Below are 7,616 nucleotides of genomic sequence, written 5' to 3'. Positions count from 1 at the left end.
TGAGGTAATTGTGGATCAAAGACTATATATACGCTTCGCTTATAGACAGGCGTGTAGAATGGGTCTCCTTGCATACACGACTGTAGCGCACTCTCTCCGTGGGTCAGAGAAACAGTATCAAGGTCGCTATTTTTGATTGGTTGAATTTTTAAAGTTCACGTTTTGAAGAAAAAAGCAATGTCAACGGTTAATTCTTTATTTTACTAAGACCATGGCTATGAGATCGCATTTATTTTTCGTTAGAAAAACTGCTTTATCATAATTTTTTTAGTATTTAGAACTAGTCTTAAATTTAAGAGCTTGTTAAAGACCATAAATATTATTGAGTAATTATTACTTTCTTAATAACATCAATACTAAATCAGTTAAGTTCAAGAATTTGTTTTACAACTTTTCCATTTATATCTAATTCTAAATATTTTACAGGTTTAGTAGGTTAATTTTTATTTTAGGAATGTTTCAAGCTGGACTAGAAAAATGAGTTCTTGGATAATTTATGGGAAAAAGAGCTGTTCAGATCAAAATTGCTTCAACAAACAAGGGGTCTCCGGGTGCAATATTTCATTCTTTAGATTTCCTAATAGTCAAGAACGGTATGATTATTTTTTACATGTTTGCCATGATATTTGGGTGGTGCTCACTATACATGTTATAGGGATCAGTGTCGTAGTCTTCTATCGATTGAATTCAACTTTTCAACATGCTGTAAGCTAACTGATGCTCAAGATACCTTTATATAGGTCTCAGTGACAGACGTCGTTGCTCTTTAAGAATCAATATTTCAATGGGTGTCTTATAGACAAATGGACACTACGCCTCATTTTGGGCCTCAATGTCGGATGTCTTTCATCTCCCAGAATCAATCTTGCATGCTTATTATGAAACCTAAGTATTTTATAGGTTTCATTACAACATCTACGATTTGGTGATAGATAATTTTATTTTTATTATTTGTAATATGTTTGTCGATAACCTTTCCACTTTGCATTACTAAAAACATTTTCTTTCAATTGTAGTTGTGAAAAATGGGTTTTAAACTGCAGAAACCATACACGTTATGATTTAAACTCCACTGTATTGTATAAAAATCCTCGATTGTGTTCAGTACACTTTGAAGTATCACAATTTATGAATGCTAAAAAAAATACACTGATAAAAAGTGCTACTCCCACAGTTTTTAAAACTGAAAGGGAATCAATCAGGGAATATGAAAGTCAAGAACTATTGCCAAATGTGGATATTGAAGATAGGACAGTGCCTGAAGTCACCATGTCAAAAGAAGCAAGGAGTCAGTTCCTAATATCAGGAGCCCTAGATTATCAGCCACTCAAATGAAATTTTCTCGAATACCTTTTGAAAGTTCAAATAAACTTGTTTTAAAAGTAAGTGAAATAATCCAGAGAAAGAGAAAACTATTTAATTCGGGTTGTGAAACCCAAGTCACTCCGAGAAAGATTATTTTAAAGGAAAATAAATCTCCTGCTAAAGGTAGAGAACTTCATATGAAATTATACATCGAGTGAAACCAATTTAATAATTCCTATTTTTCTTGCAGGAGATTTGTCACCAAAAGTATTTAATTCTCAGAATCCAGATTTTAATCCACAAGAGGCTCTCGAAATATGTGAAAACCAAGTCACTCTGATAAAGATTATTTTAAAGGAAAATAAATCTCCTGCTAAAGGTAGAGAACTTCATATGAAATTATACATAGATTGAAACCAATTTTATAATTCCTATTTTTCTTGCAGGTGTTTTGTCACCAAAAGTATTTAATTATCAGGATCAAGATTTTAATCTACAAGAGGCTCTCGAAATATGTATCTCTACGAAAGATAGAGATCAACTTATATTAAAAAGTACCTATTGGACAATAATTATATAGAGACTTCACAGCTGCAGGTTGAAAACTTTTGACATAGCCTTGTAAGTGTAGTTCTAATTTATCAAAGTTTAAATTTAAACTATCATTACATCCTTTTTTTAATTTATTAAGGAATTATCCTTGCTTGCCGAGTATCCTTCTCTAATTGAAATATTTAAATGCCACACTTTGGACAAACACAGTCAAGACATTCCTACAATTAAGCTTTAAGTTTTTCAATCTAGAGTTCATTGACATTTTTTTGGTAGTCCACGACATCTGATAATTCTTTATTATTGAACTTAGGTAATTTTTCCAAAGTAAAGTCACCAAAGTTTAAAACACCTGACACTCCGAGAAGAAAATTGCTTAAGAAAAAATTGAGGGTACAATCCTCTACAATTTATCGTTATAAAAACGCATATCTAGTTTTAAAACTAATGCAGCGAGATCTAAAATTAATAAAATCAAGTAAATTCTGGAATACAGTGAAGAACTATTAGCAGACGAACAAAAGTTATTTTTCGGGACTCAATTAAGGCTTTCCGGCATGAAACCGAAAGGAAGAATGTGGACAGAATGGGATAAAAGAACTGCTCTATCGATAAACTATCAAGGTAGAGAACTTCATATGAAATTATACATAGATTGAAACCAATTTTATAATTCCTATTTTTCTTGCAGGTGTTTTGTCACCAAAAGTATTTAATTATCAGGATCAAGATTTTAATCTACAAGAGGCTCTCGAAATATGTATCTCTACGAAAGATAGAGATCAACTTATATTAAAAAGTACCTATTGGACAATAATTATATAGAGACTTCACAGCTGCAGGTTGAAAACTTTTGACATAGCCTTGTAAGTGTAGTTCTAATTTATCAAAGTTTAAATTTAAACTATCATTACATCCTTTTTTTTTAATGTATTAAGGAATTATCCTTGCTTGCCGAGTATCCTTCTCTAATTGAAATATTTAAATGCCACACTTTGGACAAACACAGTCAAAACATTCCTACAATTAAGCTTTAAGTTTTTCAATCTAGAGTTCATTGACATTTTTTTGGTAGTCCACGACATCTGATAATTCTTTATTATTGAACTTAGGTAATTTTTCCAAAGTAAAGTCACCAAAGTTTAAAACACCTGACACTCCGAGAAGAAAATTGCTTAAGAAAAAATTGAGGGTACAATCCTCTACAATTTATCGTTATAAAAACGCATATCTAGTTTTAAAACTAATGCAGTGAGATCTAAAATTAATAAAATCAAGTAAATTCTGGAATACAGTGAAGAACTATTAGCAGACGAACAAAAGTTATTTTTCGGGACTCAATTAAGGCTTTCCGGCATGAAACCGAAAGGAAGAAGGTGGACACAATGGGATAAAAGAACTGCTCTATCGATAAACTATCAAAGCCCAAAATGTTATAAAATGTTGCGTAAAATGTTTTGTTTGCCTCATCCTAGGACACTCAGAGACTGGCTCTCTTCTATAAATGTTCGACCAGGTCTGAATGCATTTATATTTGATGCTCTAGCTAAGAAAGTTGAAAAAATGATAATCAAAGACCGAAATTGCATAGTAACAGTAGATGAAATGGCACTTTCGGAAGGTTTATCATATGATCCTGCTAGAGATGTCATTGAAGGATTTGTGGATTATAGCGATCACGGAAATGAGAAAATCCTTGGTAATGAAGCCCTGGTTGTCATGATACATGGCTTATTCAAGCAATACAAGCAACCAGTGGCTTTTGTTTTAGCTAGAGGTACCACTAATCCAGAGTTTCTAAAACGTTTTCTCAATCAATGTATTGAAAAACTACATTCGATTGGCCTTCGTGTTAGAGCAATAGTGTGTGACCAGAGTGGCACGAACAGAAGTACATATAACAAAATGAATGCGACTAAAACAAAGCCGTTTGCTTTCATTAATGGGCAGAAAGTGTATTGTCTGTTCGACTGTCCTCACCTCCTTTAAAGTTTACGAAACAATTTTCGTAAATATGTCTTAGTGTACAAAGGCAAACGAATCTTATTCCACTATGTGGATGTGTTTTTTAAAATGGACAGTCAACGCCCTGTGCGGCTTGCACCGAAACTCACTGGTAGGATAATGAATCCAAACAATTTTGGCAAAATGAGGGTTAAATGGGCTGCTAATGTCCTTAGCCATTCGGTCTCGGTGGGAATGTCAACATACATTGCGCTAGGTAAGGAACACAAAATGTGTAAATGTGATACTGGTTGTAACAAATTTTTCATGTCATTTTAGGTCAGTTAGATGCCCAAGCCGCTTCTACCGCAGATTTTATTTGCAGAATTAATGACGTGTTTGATGTCGTAAATATCAGCTAGTTCAAGAGCGCCAAGCCACTTTTACGACCTTTTAAAGTGAATTCGGATCACAAAGAAACCCTTATAAAGGCCAAGGAAATGTTTGAAAATTTTAGTTTTTTGACACAAAAAAATGTGAAGATCTTCTGTGTTGATGGTTGGATACAGTCCATAACAGCTATCTTAGCACTGTAGGAAGATCTACAAAAAGAATGTTTCAGTTATTTTTTCACCAGAAGACTAACTCAAAATCCGTAGGAAAATCTTTTTGCTACCATCCGCCAACGAAGAGGGAATAATTCCAACCCCACTGCCACTCAGTTCAAATATGCATTCAAGCAAGTTTTAATGATGACTTTGAATACAAATAGCGGAAGTGAAAATTGTGAAAACGATAGCAATGAAACGCTGTTTTCATTGAAGTCGCTGCATTCTTCTCAAAAGCCATCCGAGAATGTGGTTTTAGTTAAAAATCCGAAAAAAAATTATTTCAAAACTACTACATGTGGAAGAAGAGGTCAAAGACTTCGGGTCAAATATTGATCTTAATTGCTTGTCCTATGTTATAGGAAGTTCAATCCGAAAAGTAAAAAAGAAACATGACTGGGGATCTACTAAAGAAATTTGCCAATTTCTAACAGAGTCAGACTCGTTAGAAAGTGATAATCAAATTTTTACCCATCTAAAGGCTTACAGTTACGAAAAGAGCAGTTTTGGTGGTCTTATTTCCACATCTGATGCAGTGTTGAGTTTGATGTTGCACTGTGAAAACGTCTTCCTCAGTGAATTTAACCAAAATATGCATCATCGAAACATTTTACAAAATTGCATTGCAAAATGTAAAGAAAAAATTACCTGAAAAAACTATTAAAACTATTTTGCAGAATGCGACTTTATTACGCCGTAAAATTTCTTAATGTAGAAGTGCTTGATGAAAGGGACAGAAAAGCTCGAGAAGCTACTGCTAGAAGATTGCAAAAGCTAAACTCTTCTTCATCAGCGTCTACAACCAAGGATGCCGTTCCAAATCCAAACACCACACGTGCAAATCCAAAGAATTACGCTTCAAAAATTAAACCTTCTAAAGCGAAGAAGTTGTTAAGGATTCAACATTTAGGTTGTTGATTTGCAATGATTTCATGAATTTCATATTTTTTGTAGTTGATTCCTAAAATACCTTTTTACTAGTTCCTAAACTACCACTAACTAGTAAGAAGGTTGTGATTTTCCAAAATTATAATGAACGAGTCAAATAACTAGTCCTCAACTTTAAAAGTAAATATCATAACTATCATGTATTATTACCTGTTAATAGAGAGCTGTATTTCTTAAACATGCATTAGAAAAAAATTGTTGCTAGTCCCTAAAGTAACTAGTAAGAAGGTTGTGATTTTCCAAAAAATTATAATGAACGAGTCAAATAACTAGTCCTCAACTTTTAAAGTAAATATCATAAATATCATGTATTAATACTCGTTAATAGATCTGTATTTCGTAAACTTGCATTTGAAAATAATGGTTGCTAGTTCCTAAAGTAGTCATTAAACACTTTGAAATAACATATTTTGTCATTATTTTCTTCTTCATTGTAATTACTTCCGACTAAAATCTTTTGTCTTACCACAGTATTACTATTTGAATCTATACTTCTGATCATGGAAGAATTAGTACAGAATAAGCACTAATTCTTCCATATTGTGATATAAAAAAAAACGTATCAAACGTTTTTCCTTTTAATATATTGAGTTGGTATTATTCCTAACTCAAAATACCATGTATTTTAAGTTATTGTAGTCTGTTATAGTCAAAACTTGCCATGATAGCAAAATATTTATATTAATACCTAAATTAAAAAAGATGATTTAAAATATTACCTGAAATAAATATAGTATATTTCAAAAAACAAAAGTTTATAAGGCTTTCATTTGAAATTTCCCGCAAACCAAAAACCATACAAGTTGGCAAGCCAAAATATACCTCTCCTCGGAGGAGTTTTTAATTTTCAATGAAGCGTAACTATATCCGTGTTTCTGCGGTAGAACGCTCACCTGTCGTACAGGAGGGCTCGGGTTCAAATCTCAGCCTAAGAAAATATTATACTACACCCAATGGCAAAAAGAGGGCGGTTTTTGGAAAAACCTTTTCCCTGATTCTAAGAAACTGCGTACGCAGCGATTACACTTTGCTCCGAAAATGCGAACGCGTTCGCAGCTCAGACAGACAGACACGGTGGTTGTATAACCCCTCCTAGGGTACTAAGTCCCCTCGGAGAGGTAAAAATAATTAATTAATTTTAAATTCAAAATAATTCACAAAAGCGTAAAATGTTGTTGAAACAAAATTTACAAAAGTGTAAAATGTTGTAGGAAAAAAATTGACGTCAATAACTTTAAAACAGCGTAAAGGACTACCGCTTAGCTGTTTTTGAAAAACACCGAAGCTTAACAAGCGTCGGTGGCTGAGGTGTTAGAGTATATATAGTCTTTGTTGTGGATGTGCGCGATTCAATGTCGAAATTTTGTGGAGATGCCGCTACAGCCATCAACTAATTTGGACCTCCACGGATCCAACCACTTAAGGATTCCTCCGAACGATAATGGCTACGGCCACCCGCTTTTACGCTGATATCATGGAAAAGAAAAAATGCTGGTTATTTCCAATTAATATTTATACTCAAATCCACTCTTTAAAATTAGTTAATGTTTTTATTTTATATAAACATTTAAGTAGTCTAAAAAAACCCTAAAACATCAAATCAACGTCAAAAATAATAATTACCATATACTAACCCGAGTTGATTCATTTTCACCGTCTATCACGGGCCAATACCACTCTCTGTTTATTATTCGTTGTAAACGATATAATAACAAACAAGCTTTACTACTCTAATATTTGCTTCATTTTCTGAAAATACTAATTTGAATATATTATTTTCTGACCAGATATTAATTACCTTAAATAGAAAAGCGCGTTTGTTATAGTATCGTGGTTTCCCATTACTGTGTTCACCATTAAATTGAAACTAAGCCTCGCATGTGCACGCGATAGGAAATGTAGGTGGAAAAGCTAACGAAATCAAATGAATGCAGTATTCTGAGTCATTATGAATGAAAACGTCCCGTGAGCTAAAGTGGCAGCAGCGATGTTCTTGTTACTATGCCCTCTACAGTCGGTATAGGTTCTTAAATAATTAAATCTGGCTTAGCACTGTTTAAGTTTTGACGGTAGGTTTTTACCCAAGAGTATAACTTTTATATCCTGTAGATCAAGCTCTAGTTTCCTTCAGAGTGTAAGTTAAATAAATGTTTAATTCGGAGCTTTAAGTTAGATATTAGACGTACGTGATTGCTGCTAATCTGTCATATTTCGCTGTACTGAGTGACGTGAATATTTGAAGGAAGTGATGAAAACCTT

Source organism: Leiobunum rupestre, chromosome 5 (genome assembly GCF_980474605.1).
Source record: "Leiobunum rupestre chromosome 5, qqLeiRupe1.1.hap1, whole genome shotgun sequence".
NCBI lineage: Eukaryota > Metazoa > Arthropoda > Arachnida > Opiliones > Sclerosomatidae > Leiobunum > Leiobunum rupestre.
Note: the sequence above shows the minus strand (reverse complement) of the source record.